General features: G+C 40.6%; 2 long non-coding RNA genes across 2 annotated transcripts; one reads left to right on the top strand and one right to left on the bottom strand.

The window, feature by feature from the left end:
- On the top strand, positions 1-10,042 carry LOC143722352 (uncharacterized). The gene is made up of 3 exons (XR_013196867.1): positions 1-56; positions 9,729-9,776; positions 9,975-10,042. It is a non-coding gene; the product is annotated as an uncharacterized LOC143722352 (long non-coding RNA).
- On the bottom strand, positions 1,313-13,357 carry LOC143722351 (uncharacterized). The gene is made up of 3 exons (XR_013196866.1): positions 13,295-13,357; positions 13,159-13,214; positions 1,313-1,773 (listed from the first exon to the last, which is right to left on the bottom strand). It is a non-coding gene; the product is annotated as an uncharacterized LOC143722351 (long non-coding RNA).
- Positions 13,358-15,129: the final 1,772 nt, after the last annotated feature.

The raw sequence follows: 15,129 nt of genomic DNA, 5'->3' as shown, positions 1-15,129 counted from the left end.
GACTTGTGGTACCTTGAGGCTGGAGTGATCCACCATAAGTGGTGCTTCCCTGCAAGGTGAATGGCCTAGAGGACCCGGACTGGGTACCATAGCTAGAGGTAAACTGCTTCCGTGAACTCTGGACTGTAGCAGACTGACTGGCAGGATGTTGGGGTGAGAATAGTGATACACTTGGATAGGAGGACGGAGACCCAGAGGCAAACTGACTTGTGGTATCTTGAGCCTGGAGTGATCCACCATAAGTGGTGCCTCCCTGCAGGGTGAATGGCTTAGAGGACCCAGACTGGGTGCCATAGCTAGAGGCAAACTGCTTCCGTGAACTCTGGATTGTAGCAGACTGACTGGAGGCACCTTGGGGTGAGAATAGTGATACACTTGGATAGTAGGATGGAGACCCAGAGGCAATCTGACTTGTGGTACCTTGATGCTGGACAGAACCACTGTTAGTGCTACTCATTCCCTGGGAGGAAAAGCCAGTAGAGCCCCTAAACCAAGCACCAGAGCTACTTTTTGACTGGCTATAAACAGCTGGGTGTGATGACATGGGGAAACTCACATATTTGGTACGGGACGCAGGGGCATGCACACCCTGAGTGCCCTGAGGATTCAGATGTAAACTAGAAGTAGAACTACCTCCCTGCACAGGAATAAAAATAACTGGAAGTTAGTTGAGTGCCAGAACTGCTCTGGGTGCTTGTAGGCACACTAGGTGAACTTTGAACGCTTGTGGACTGGCTTGAAATGCTTTGAGAGAGACTACCCTGTGTGTCTAGAGGTGAAGCAGGACCTGTTGACTGTGGATCTGAACTGCTCTCAGAGCCAACCATAAACAAGCTGGGAGTGCTTTGATCATTAGTAGACTGGCTAGAGACCTCCAAGGGTGAAGGTAGAAGCTGACTGGAGTTGTCTTGTGATTGGGGAGACAGGTCAACAAGAGAGCTAAGCCCTGCCACTTCCCCTTGAAAAGAACAGCCAGAAGCTTCCAACAAAATGCCCGAACTTCCCTGAAAGCTAGAACTATACAAACTGGGGGTACCCTGATCACTGGTAGACTGACTAGAAACAGATGAAGAACTGAGCACGTTATACGAGCCTGGGTTATATTGACTCGAGGCACCTTGAGACTGAGACAAGCCACTGTAACTGCTTTCACCTTGAGGGGAGATGGATTGACCAGAGCCTTCTGAAGCCAGTACTGGGCTACCTTGAGAAGTGTACGTGGCACCTGGAGCAGATGCACTGCTGTAAGAGATACTCCCCTGAGAGAACGCAGGCAAAGTGGCTTCTGCTGATTCTGCACCAAAGTGGCTTCTGCACCAGAGGTTTCCAGGGAGCTGGACATGTACAAACTAGGGGAGCTTTGATCACTGGTGGACAGGCCAGAAGTGCCAAGTATGGCAGGGAAGCTAGTACTTTCTCCTTGTTTAGAAACACTAGTAGTATCTGTATCGGCTGATCCGGAGGAGCCCTGGAGCGATGTCAAGCTGCCTGCATACTGTTCATTTAAGGGAAGAGGCAAGGAAGCTAAAACAGAGCTGCTTGGAGCCATTTGGGCATGGGACGTTGATTCATGCCTGCTGGAAACACGACCTTCAACAAACCGGAGTAAGTTCAACCTTTTCAGGGGTCTGTTAATGAATAAACTAGAGCCCACTTCTTCAGGCAAAATCCCAGTTTCAGGGACCTCTGACACAGAAGACTGGACTGCACGAGGTGAGAAAGTTTTGTCAGAAGGTTGGCCCCACCGGTGGTGAGCATTTGAATGAGCTCCACCTGTGAATTAGACAAAATAGAAGACTTGTAGAAAAAGAAACCTAACAATTTAAGATCCTTTGAAAGAGAGAGAATTTTTTTTTCCAACAAACACATTCCTCCTACCTTCAAACCCATGAGCATTACTCAAAAAGAGCAGGAAGATTACAAACAAGGGTAACCTAGACGTAAATATATAAAATGCATGAAGTAAATTAATTATTTGCTGAAACATTCACAAACAGAGATTGATTGATTAAACTCACTGTGTCAACTCTTTATCCATGGCAAACAAAAAAAAAACTTGTGATGTGACGTTAGGCACCGAGGCTTCGAAGCTTGTATCAAAAAAACGAAACATCTCACATGAACCACTGTACCGGAGCTTGATTCCTTTTGACACAACCATGTGACCAGTGACGTCCGAAGCTTCGTTTTGACACACAGCCACGTGACTGCTTCATATTCTGATTCATAAATAGCGCGAACCTTGCGCAGGTTTAGAGTGTCATGCGCTTCGGTAGTGAACTGAGACCGACTGAGACTGAAACAGAGAGTGACCACTTTTGAATTTTCATCATGGAACCAGCCAAGCGTTTTCAGGTCGTATCCACAAATACAGTAAGCTAATTATTATTCTTATTATTTTGTCATAAGAATATGATTTTAAATGAATTATGATTTACGAATGTATATAAAATAAATATAATAATGAATTATGTAAATTGATATTTACATGTAATTTTATGCATATTCAGTGTATAATAAACAGTATATAATGATAGGCCTACATTATGTATATGAAAAAAAGTACTCAAGTTAATGTGACCTCCTTCTGTAGGTTGACTGCCTAATATGTTCTCAACAGCTTTCTTATAATAACAACACATCGTCAATGTTGAGACATTATAGAGCTAAACATGAAAACACATCTTCTGGAAGTGGACCAACAACTATAAGACTTCTGATCAGTCATTAATTTATTCGTTTGTCAATTTCTGTATTTATAATGAGATATCTTACATAGTGCATAGTTATACTTATTCAGTTATATTTTAAATACTTTACTGTATTGCAGGGATCAGAAAACAAATGATTGATGAGGCTACTCAAAATGGTGTCTATCCGCATCTTCATCGTCTTGCCCTGGGATGTTTATGCACTCCTGCCTCCTCAGTCCCGCAAGAGAGAATATTCTCAAAAGCAGGGGAAGTAGTAAATAAAAAAAGAAATAGACTTAGCCCCCACCCTGTTGAACAAGTCCTGTTCCTTAATAAAAATCTTTAATTTCTTCAATTACCCAACTCCCCAGTTCACAAGCACTCACAGCACTTCACCACAATAGTTTTCTTTTATTTTGATTATGCCTATATGAGCCTTGCCTATGAACTCATAGGTTTAGGACTACGGCTAAGGTTTTAAGGCTGCATTTGTTGAACAAAGCAGAGTTAATTTGTCCTATGTATTAATTCTTTCATAAATTAATTCATAGACTCATTTGTTCATACACACTAACATTCACACACATTCACAAACACTAACACTAATGATTTTTATTGCTTTGTGGTTTTCATAGCACAAAGTGATTTATTACATAAAACAATAAAATAAAATAAAATAAAATAAAATGGGAAAGGTAGCTTTTCCACCTTTTGACCACAAGATATCGTTAGTGTACACCGTGTTGAAAAGCTTCGAGTAATGAACCAATTTACGATACAGGCCCTGTCCCAAATGGCGCACTTCATGCGGACTTTCGGTCTCGTGGACTTAAATTGCGCGTGCTCGCAGAGTACGTAGGCCGTCCCATTTAACCCTCTGAAGTGTGCTCAGCAGCGCCCCCTTTGTACCCTTGAAGCGGTCTTCCACGAAACCCGCATAGATGCAAGCTCCACGCACTTTAACTACCCAGGAATCCTTGCGAAATGCCAATCAGAAAACGGATGGGAGGAGATTTCGCTCACGGACTGTTATGGCTTTATGATATGCATACATTTTACCAGTTGTTACTTACAGTTTATACAAACATTATCGACCAGTGGTTGATATCTCAAACATATAATAATAGCGTGTTAAATAATACGATCGCATTATGATTCATTACATAAATAGAACCGAATGGCATGGCTTTACTGAGTCATATAAACGTATTATGAATATTGAAACCTATAAATTTTTCTTAAACTCATTTATACATTTTAATTTTGTGTTAAAATTGAACATTATGTATTATTATGTAGCCTAGAACTGTATTGATCATTTACATAACCATGACATATATTGTAATAAACAGGTGGCATATACAATTATAGAACTGTAAAAGCAGGCTGTGTAGTTCACATGGACATAAGATTTGGGAAAATAAAATAAATCCTGTTCTCGATGCTAAAGACTGTATTTTTTTTTTTAATGATATGAGCTGCAGAGCTGCGGGTTCAAACTGCGCTCAGCAGGGGGGCATTTATTTTCAATGGGTGGGCACTAGGTATGGGGACTTTTTTTCGGATATCAGATATAACTTATTATTGCTACTGCCTTTTCTGTTAGCTATATGAAGTGATGCAACCCATACAATAAACACATAAACCATTACACATTGTTGCAAGACATGCAACTCTTAAGAAATTTTATTAAATAAGGGTTAAATAGGCCTATACAAAAAAATTGCAACTGGACTGACTCTGACCACAGCTTTATTATAAGCAAAGCAAATGAACATGCACACAGTCTCTCACTGAGAGGATAGCAGTTTAACTGCTATCTCACTGGCGGAAGAGAGGAAAAAAAGCTACACATCTTCTGCTTTGCTCTAACATAAGCGTTTACAGTAGCCAAGCCTACTATTAAAAAAGCATCATGTAGTTACCTTTATCAAAACAGTTTATCAGTTTTTATCTGTTTGCTTTGTTTTGAACGCAGTCAGGAATCTCGCGCCAACTGAAAGTAATTATATTCATGTATTAACGTGCAAGTGATTGGGGGGGCGGCAGGTGGGTTTTCTCACAGCGCCACACTGTGGTTTTAGGTCGGCTTTATTATATTTTCAGCTAATGAGCAGTTTGTAGACATATATTTTTATTATTTCTCAGTGAAATGTGAATTAAATTAAACTGATATTATTTTGTAAATTATATCATAATTCAATTTGGGGGGGGGCATAAAAGACATTTGGGGGGGGCATTGCCCCCTAATGCCCCCCCATACCGCCGGTGTTCTGACGATTTGTGCTGCCTTGTCGAAAAATGCTTCCGTAGCGCGAATCGATAGCAGAGTCTGTCGATTTGTGCTGCCTTCGCAAAAAAAAAATGCTACCGATGCCCGAATCGATCACAGAGAATGTTGATTCATTCTCTATTGTTTCCATAATTGTGTAAATCTCACAATATTATGACATCGTTATTTCATTTAAATCAGGGTAGGTGTATGGGGAGCATATTTTGATGTTTTAAATGAACTAACAATTATCACTTTTGATATAACAAGTAAAAATGACATTATTATATGAAATACAATTATAATAAAATTCGAAGTTAAGAGTACAGTATACTGTACTGTTTTTATTTTTTAAACGGTGTGAAAAGTAAAAATTATCATCAAATATTCATCTTTGGCCTGTCAAAGTTTCCTACAAGTCTCCACAGCAAGGATGCATAGATTTATGGGCGTCGTAAGCAGAAGAAAAATTAGTCTGCACATGCGCATATCCAGTAACTAGCACATCACTATGGGTAGCATGAATCGTCAGAACACCTGCAATGATGCAGAAGTAAGATCAAAGCTCAGTTTATGCTAAACTGGGTGGAATTTAATGCTAAATTGCGTCTAAAAACAATCCTGTACCTTTTACCTACTTAGCAAGTTACATGAATATGGTTAGGCAAAACTAAAAAAAATTACAATATCTCTTATGGAATGTGTATGCACAATTGAGAGCCACCGTGCTTTGTAAAGTCCCTAGTACCCTGTTGTGCATATTACAGCAATACCAAAATTAACATCAGTCCATCAAGACGTGCATTGCTGCACTATTATATTTGATTACTTTCATCATGATCATTAATTTACACCAGGTTAAGGTTTATTTAATGAAGCAAGTGGTCACATAGTACTGGACATATTTCCAATAGTGTTCATGCATTAGGATAACAATCACTTCATTATGAATTCACTTCAAATCACGCACTGTACCGCAGTATATGGCACCAAAATAAATTCTAATAAATACATTGCTTACACAACTATAAATGACACATTGTTATACCAAACATAAATTAACTAATATAAAAAAAAATCTATAGCTCATATTTTGGATTTCTTTCTTTGATTTGATAGGGCCACTGTGCTTATCTATTCCCTTTTAATGCATTCTATGCACATTTGGCTTCCTTCTATTCTTTATAATGATGACCGATTCATAGAATACAATAAGCATCATTAATCTTGGCACTTTTGAAAATAAAGAAGCAGAAAATAAAGTTCTTCTCAAATTTCTGTAAGAACTCCAAGTACAAATATAGCTGCAAGCAGCGATGATGGGCCCAAGCCCGTTTTATACTTGTAATAACCTAATTATTTAATTATATAAAACTGTGCTGTCAGTGCACTACAAATTAGAATTAGTTCAATGCCTTTATTTTGTTATTCAAATTGATAGAAAAAGGCCTAAGAGATTTCTTGTCCATTAATGCAGGCAAAAGCACACAGTAAAACTCTAAAACCATCAAAAGTATAAAATATACTGACACACACACACACACACACACACAGAGAGAGAGAGAGAGAGAGAGAGAGAGAGAGAGGGAAAGAGAGAGAGAGAGAGAGCGAGAGAGAGAGAGGCAGAGTGAGATCAAAGGATAAGTTGGAGACTGTTTACCAGTTAGTTGAGCCAGAAAATTCAACATTTTAGATAATTATGTCTGAAAACTTCTCAGTAACAAGGCTTTTTTCAACCCTGTTTAAATATAGGCCTATGCTGCAAACTAGTGGTTATACTATGTATTACATTTTATTTTATTTCTTTCAACCAGATAGCACAAATGCATTTCATGGAAAAAGAATAAAATGTTTTTTACTTCTTATTTGTATTATTTTATATAGAAATAAATGGTGTATAATTTATTATTTAGAAGATGTGAGACTCTTCCTGTTTCCCTTTTTGGCATTATTTTATTTCATCAACTCCATTCAAGATACCCGTTCGAAATTTAGCATCTTCAATATATTGGCATCATGTTGAGAAAGTTTGGTGTGAATCGTATGAGGCTCCTTGGAGCAGTAGTTAAAAATTCAGAGCTTGATTCCAAAAATCCACATTCAAACAAAAATATCTGACTTCCTGTTGGTCCCCTTGGTACATACAGTATGTACCAAGTTTGTTGACTGTAGGTAAAACTAACCACCCACTTTAGTTAAAAGGTGATGCTACTGACCCGCTCCTACACGCCCATTTTTAAGGCTTTGCCCATGTCTACTGGTGTACTCTGATGTGTGTGTCGAGTTTCATGCAATTTGAAGCATGAGTCTCAAAAATACCCAAAATAAATATAAAAGTTTGATGCGTTGCTATAACAACAGTATTCAAGATATCAGGAATCCTTTCGCAAGTTTACATCTGCCGTGTCTTGGCATTATTCTGATGAAGTTTGAAGCAAATCGGGTAAAAATAAGAAGGTGATTTCAAAGCAGTTTGATAGTGATGTCCTTCCATCTGCCATTTGGTGGCGCTATGACTTTGACTCACAATAGTCACATCCATGTCATCGACTTCCTAAAGTAAACACATAGCTGAAGTTTCATCAAAATCTTTCAATGTTTGCTTCATGCTTCATGCTGATCGTGTTGGGTGGGATAAATCCCCTAGAAGGAGTATATCAAATTCCAGATCATGCTTTTTATAAACAACCCATTATAGCCGACTTCCTATTGGGCTGGCGTATAACTGTGCAAAAGTTGTTTGGCCTGATGAGATCTATAAGTGTATGAAGTTTGGCTATGTTAGGTAAAAAGGGGTGCGCTACAGAGCCTCTCAAATACAACTTATGACCCCACCATGTCCTCTTGTGTGGTCACTTGTGCAATCAGTGACCCTGATGGCCGACAATTTCTAAGTATGCAAAGTTTCAAGTGTTTTTAAGCAGGTTAAGGGCCCCAAATTAAGTGAACGAGTAAACTGTTTCTCTTAAATGCGACTGAAAACATAATGTCATTGATATGACAATTGAATACAATAGAATCGAGATATTAATGCCTCAATTTTAATATTCATAAATAAGGATTTAAACACATTTGTAAGTCTATAAAGTTACGTAAATAATTGATGTTAGTGCTGTCAATACATCAATATTGTAGGTTTCAGTGTCTATGGAAACGTAAGTAAATGTACGTGTGGTAAAATACATACGAATACTCATGAGAACATGTTGTCCATTTCTATCAGCAAAGTGTCTCAAACACTGAATTTCTTAAGTACAATGCCATGTTGTTTCTCCACACTTTTGCCCACTAAAATGTCTCAGAAATGGTCTCAAAAGGGGAAGACTGCCCAATGAGATTTGGGTTCTAAATCATGTAGTTCTTGGTATTAATGACCACAGCGCCACTCTGTGGTAGCATGCTGAATGTCATTTACAAGCTATTATTCATAACGGTTTTAAGCAGTGGACAAATGAAATAGAACAGTGGAATGAGAAATGTAACCCAAAATAAGCCCAAATTTATTATGGACCAGACAAAGAGGCCAGGATTTTGTTTTTGTCCTGACGTTCTCCTCTTTCTGTGAATCTTCAGCTGTAAGATGGGATGGTAAGAAGAAAACTTTGACACATTGCCCACAATCTGAATGACTTGGGTTTCTCCCACTTAAACCCTGTAGCCCCACCAACTACTACACAGACTTCAGTTTATAACAAATCTTTTTTAGTCTAGAAGCTATTTTTATCTTCAGTTTTTAACCTCGGGTTAAGTTCGGTAAAGTTATTGATCTGGCCAGTAGATTTTTTTGCAACGGTTTTTCACTTGCTCCAACTTTAAATTTGATAAACCATGTTTTAAATCCTTTATTTGAATCAATGGACAGACCAATGCATAGTAATAGATCTGGCATCAGTGCAAAAAGTATTAACATTTGAGGTGAATTCAGAAGTATAACAAACATTAGAAAAATTAAAGCTTTGACTAGAAGAGTATTGTTCCCATCAGGATTTTGAGGCAGGTACTGATCGTGTACTATATCAAACAATTTACATTGTGAAATACAACCACTAAATTAAAAGATTGAATGGCACAATGGAGATCAGTGAGATTCAAAAAGGAAATGAGATTGAAAACTGCACGAAGCCTCTACTGCTTTTAAATCCTACGCAAATTTTAGTTAAACGGTCAATGCCAACAAAACGTGATTGAGCAACTGACTCAACCAATTTGGCAAACAAAACCCTAGATGGCACCCCATTTCCAAGTTAAACAAACTCAACTAGCATGGAGTACCATCCTTTGAGTGTAGCTTAAATACAAAACAGCACAAGAAAAATCACTTTGTTACAAACATTTATTAGATTTTATATTCTGGAAGACATCACTTTGCATAATGTGGCTGTTTTATAGAGTCCCTTAGCCCTTTACGGAGTATAGCAGATTGAGGTTTGGTTGTTTGTATAGCTCCTTGGGATGAGGATAGCGCTACACTTGGATAGGAGGACAGAGACCCAGAGGCAAACTGCCTTGTGGTATCTTGAGGCCAGAGTGACCCACCATAAGTGGTGCTTCCCTGAAGGGTGAATGGCTTAGATGACCCTGACTGGGAACCATAGCTAGAAGTAAACTGCTTCTGTGAACTCTGGATTGTAGCAGATTGACTGGAGGCACCTTGGGGTGAGGATAGTGATACACTTGGATAGGAGGAAAAAGACCCAGAGGCAAACTGCCTTGTGGTATCTTGAGGCCGGAGTGACCCACCATAAGTGGTACTTCCCTGCAAGCTGAAGGGAGCAGAGGGCCCTTCCTGGGTGCCAGAGTTGCCGGTGAAGGTGAACTGCTTCCGTGAACTCTGGACTGTAGCAGACTGACTGGCAGGATGTTGGGATGAGAATAGTGGTACACTTGGATGGGAGGATAAAGACCCAGAGGCAAACTGCCTTGTGGTATCTTGAGGCTGGAGTGATCCACCATAAGTGGTGCTTCCCTGAAGGGTGAATGGCTTAGATGACCCTGACTGGGCACCATAGCTAGAGGTAAACTGCTTCCGTGAACTCTGGACTGTAGCAGAATGACTGGAAGCACCTTGGGGTGAGGATAGAGACACACTTGGATAGGAGGATGGAGACCCAGAGGCAAACTGACTTGTGGTATCTTGAGGTTGGAGTGATCCACCATAAGTGGTGCTTCCCTGAAGGGTGAATGGCTTAGATGACCCTGACTGAGCACCATAGCTAGAGGTAAACTGCTTCCGTGAACTCTGGATTGTAGCAGACTGACTGGCAGGATGTTGGGATGAGAATAGCGATACACTTGGATAGGAGGATAAAGACCCAGAAGCAAACTGCCTTGTAGTATCTTGAGGCCGGAGTGACCCACCATAAGTGGTACTTCCCTGCAAGCTGAAGGGAGCAGAGGGCCCTTCCTGGGTGCCAGAGTGACCGGTGAAGGTGAACTGCTTCCGTGAACTCTGGACTGTAGCAGACTGACTGGCAGGATATTGGGATGAGAATAGTGTTACACTTGGATAGGAGGATAAAGACCCAGAAGCAAACTGCCTTGTGGTATCTTGAGGCTGGAGTGACCCACCATAAGTGGTACTTCCCTGCAAGCTGAAGGGAGCAGATGGCCCTTCCTGGGTGCCAGAGTTGCCGGTGAAGGTGAACTGCTTCCGTGAACTCTGGATTGTAGCAGACTGACTGGAAGCACCTTGGGGTGAGGATAGTGACACACTTGGATAGGAGGATGGAGACCCAGAGGCAAACTGACTTGTGGTATCTTGAGGTTGGAGTGATCCACCATAAGTGGTACTTCCCTGAAGGGTGAATGGCTTAGATGACCCTGACTGAGCACCATAGCTAGAGGTAAACTGCTTCCGTGAACTCTGGATTGTAGCAGACTGACTGGCAGGATGTTGGGATGAGAATAGTGGTACACTTGGATAGGAAGATGGAGACCCAGAGGCAAACTGACTTGTGGTATCTTGAGGCTGGAGTGATCCACCATAGGTGGTGCTTCCCTGCAGGGTGAATGGCTTAGTTGACCCTGACTGGCTGCCATAGCTAGAGGTAAACGGTTTCCGTGAACTCTGGATTGTAGCAGACTGACTGGAGGCACCTTGGGGTGAGGATAGTGATACACTTGGATAGGAGGATAAAGACCCAGAGGCAAACTGCCTTGTGGTATCTTGAGGCCGGAGTGACCCACCATAAGTGGTACTTCCCTGCAAGCTGAAGGGAGCAGAGGGCCCTTCCTGGGTGCCAGAGTTGCCGGTGAAGATGAACTGCTTCCGTGAACTCTGGATTGTAGAAGACTGACTGGCAGGATGTTGGGATGAGAATAGTGGTACACTTGGATAGGAGGATGGAGGCCCAGAGGCAAACTGACTTGTGGTATCTTGAGGCTGGATTGATCCACCATAGGTGGTGCTTCCCTGCAGGGTGAATGGCTTAGATGTCCCTGACTGAGCACCATAGCTAGAGGTAAACTGCTTCCGTGAACTCTGGACTGTAGCAGACTGACTAGCAGGATGTTGGGATGAGAATAGTGGTACACTTGGATGGGAGGATAAAGACCCAGAGGCAAACTGCCTTGTGGTATCTTGAGGCTGGAGTGATCCACCATAGGTGGTGCTTCCCTGCAGGGTGAATGGCTTAGATGACCCTGACTGGGTGCCATAGCTAGAGGTAAACTGCTTCTGTGAACTCTGGACAGTAGCAGACTGACTGGAAGCACCTTGGGGTGAGGATAGTGACACACTTGGATAGGAGGATGGAGACCCAGAGGCAAACTGACTTGTGGTACCTTGAGGCTGGACAGAACCACTGTATGTGCTACTCATTCCCTGGGAGGAAAAGCCAGTAGAGCCCCCAAACAAAGCACCAGAGCTACTTTTTGACTGGCTATAAACAGCTGGGTGTGATGACACGGGAAAACTCACATATTTGGTACGGGATGCAGGGGCATACAGACTCAGAGAGCCCTGAGGCTTCAGATATGAGCTAGATGTAGAACTACTACCTCCCTGCACAGGGAAAAAATTACTGGAAGTTAATTGAGTGCCAGAACTGCTCTGGGTGCTTGTAGACACACTGGACTGGCTTGAAATGCTTTGAGAGAGATTACCCTGAGTGTCTAGAGGTGAAGCAGGACCCATTGACTGTGAATCTGAACTGCTCTCAGAGCCAACCATTAACAAGCTGGGAGCGCTTTGACCATTAGTAGACTGGCTAGAGACCTCCAAGGGTGAGGGTAGAAGCTGACTGGAGTGGTCTTGTGATTGGGGAGACAGGTCAACAAGAGAGCTAAGCCCTGCCACTTCCCCTTGAAAAGAGCCAGAAGCTTCCAACAAACTGCCCGGACTTCCCTGAAAGCTAGAACTATACAAACTGGGGGTACTCTGATCACTGGTAGACTGACTAGAAACAGATGAAGAACTGAGCGCGTTATAGGAGCCAGGGTTATATTGACTCGAGGCACCTTGAGACGGAGACAAGCCACTGTAACTGCCTTCACCCTGAGGGGAGACGGATTGACCAGAGCCTTCTGAAGCCAGCACTGGGCTACCTTGAGAAGTGTACGTGGCACCTGGACTAGATGAACTGCTGTAAGAGATACTCTCCTGAGAGAACGCAGGCAAAGTGGCTTCTGATGTAGCACCAGAGGTTTCCAGGGAGCTGGACATGTACAAACTAGGGGAGCTTAGATCACTGGTAGCCAGGCCAGAACTGCCAAGTATGGCAGGGAAGCTAGTACTTTCTCCGTGTGTAGAAACACTAGTAGTATCTGTAGCGGCTGATCCAGAGGAACCCTGGAGCGATGTCAAACTGCCTGCATACTGTTCATTTAAGGGTAGAGGCAAGGAAGCTAAAACAGAGCTGCTTGGAGCCATTTGGGCATGGGATGTTGATTCATGCCTGCTGGAAAGACGACCTTTTACAAATTGGAGTAAGTTCAACCTTTTCAGGGGTCTGTTAGTGAATAAACTAGAGCCCACTTCAGGCAAAATCCCAGTCTCAGGGACCTCTGACACAGAAGACTGGACTGCACGAGGTGAGAAAGTTTTGTCAGAAGGATGGCCCCACCGGTGGTGGGCATTTGAATAAGTTCCACCTGTGAATTAGACAAAATAGAAGATTTGTAGAAAAAGAAACTTCACAATTCAAAATCCTTTGCAAGAGAAAAAAAAAAATCCACTAAACACATTAATCTTACCTTCAAATCCATGAGCATTACTCAAAAAGAGCAGGAAGATTACAAACAAGGGTAACCTAAACATAAATATATAAAATAAAGTAAATTAATTATTTGCTGAATCATTCACAAACAGAGATTGACTGAATAAACTCACTGTGTCCACCCTTTATCCATGGCGAACAAAAAACCCTGAGTACTCCAAAGCCCCAACATCCACACAGACACTACAAATGCAAACATACATGTAGCTGGAGATAAGTGTATTTTATAGGCCTTCATCAGTCCAATTAGGGCAAATAACTAATTACATGAAACATCGTTCACCTGGGAAACTAACTGGCTGTTAAAAGATTATTGATGATTGTTTTATGAAGGCTCTGATTCCCTGTGCTGTTTAAACATTTTAAAGCAGATAATTAATCAAGACTTTCACTGTGTAATGTCTGCATAGGATATTCTCATACACCTTACACAAAGTCTGCCTGATCACATCAGGATGATCTTTATAAATAATTTTGTTTAATTGTCATAATGTAATACAGACTGTGCAGAGAGACAATTACTGATATATGGGGCAGATAAGTTTTAGGATTGGGCACATGCAGAAGTAAGAACAAAGCTCAGTTTATGCTAAATTGGGTGGAATTTAATGCTAAATTGCATCTGAAAACAATCATGTACCTTTTACCAACTTAGCAAGTTACATGAATATGGTTAGGCAAAACTAAAAAAATTTACAATATGTCTTATGTATGCACAATTGAGAGCCACCGTGCTTTGTAAAGTCCCTAGTACCCTGTTGTGCATATTACATCAATACCAAAATTAACATCAGTCCATCAAGATGTGCATTGCTGCACTATTATATTTGATTACTTTCATCATGATCATTAGTGTACACCAGGTTAAGGTTTATTTTATGAAGCAAGTGGTCACATAGTACTGGACATATTTCCAATAGTGTTCATGCATTAGGATAACAATCACTTCATTATGAATTCACAGTGAAATCACACACTGTACCGCAGTATATGACACCAAAATAAATTATAATAAATGCATTGCTTACACAACTATAAATGACACATTGTTAGTTGAACAGAAATTAACTAACATGAAAAAAGTCTATTGCTCAGATTTTGGATTTCTTTGTTTGATTTGATAGGGCCATTGTGCTTATCTATTCCCTTTTAATGCATTCTATGAACATTTGGCTTCCTTGCTGTATACTGTATTCTTTATAATGATGACAAATTCATAGAATACAATAAGCATCCTTAATTTTGGCACTTTTGAAAATAAAGAAGCAGGCTGTTTTGTGACGCATACTAGTAGCTTGGTCAGTTGTTCTAATATTTTTTTCAGGCTAAGATAAAAGTTTGCCTTTACATCATATATCACTTGGTCAGAAGAACACTGTTTAACACACTAAGCAACTCACAAAAAAAGTCCACACTGCAGGGCAGCAACAATATGCATAACATTTTTGCTATAATAAATAAATAAATACCAAGAACGGCAATTAAAACAACTTTGTAATCCATCAGCAGTGTTGTGCAAGTTACTTCCAAACTGTAATACATTATATATTACTTGTTACTGTTATTTAAAAGTAATTCATTACCTTACAATATTACTGTCTCAGAATTGTAATGCGTTACATTACTCCTGTATTACTTTTGAGTTACTTTCACCAAAATAACTATACAGAAGTAGAACTTAACATTCTAAAATGACTAGGGCTGTAACGATATGCGATATGAAACCGAAATCGTGACACTCAGATCCACGAACCTGCAGAATGGCGACACACCCCTTAACATTATAAAATATGTAGACCTACACCACAAAACTAGTTGAGGATAAATTATTTAAAATTTGGGAATTCCAGCGTTATGGACATGACATTTGCAGACTTGCAGTCAAAACTTATATAGGCCTAATTATATAAATTCTCAGAAAATGCATTAATACCAAAATATTGAAACT

The sequence above is a fragment of the Siphateles boraxobius genome, unplaced genomic scaffold, assembly GCF_051911475.1.
Source record: "Siphateles boraxobius isolate OS27281-9 unplaced genomic scaffold, OSU_SipBor_1 66, whole genome shotgun sequence".
Taxonomy (NCBI): Eukaryota; Metazoa; Chordata; class Actinopteri; order Cypriniformes; family Leuciscidae; genus Siphateles; species Siphateles boraxobius.
This window is presented reverse-complemented; position numbering and strand designations above follow the sequence as displayed.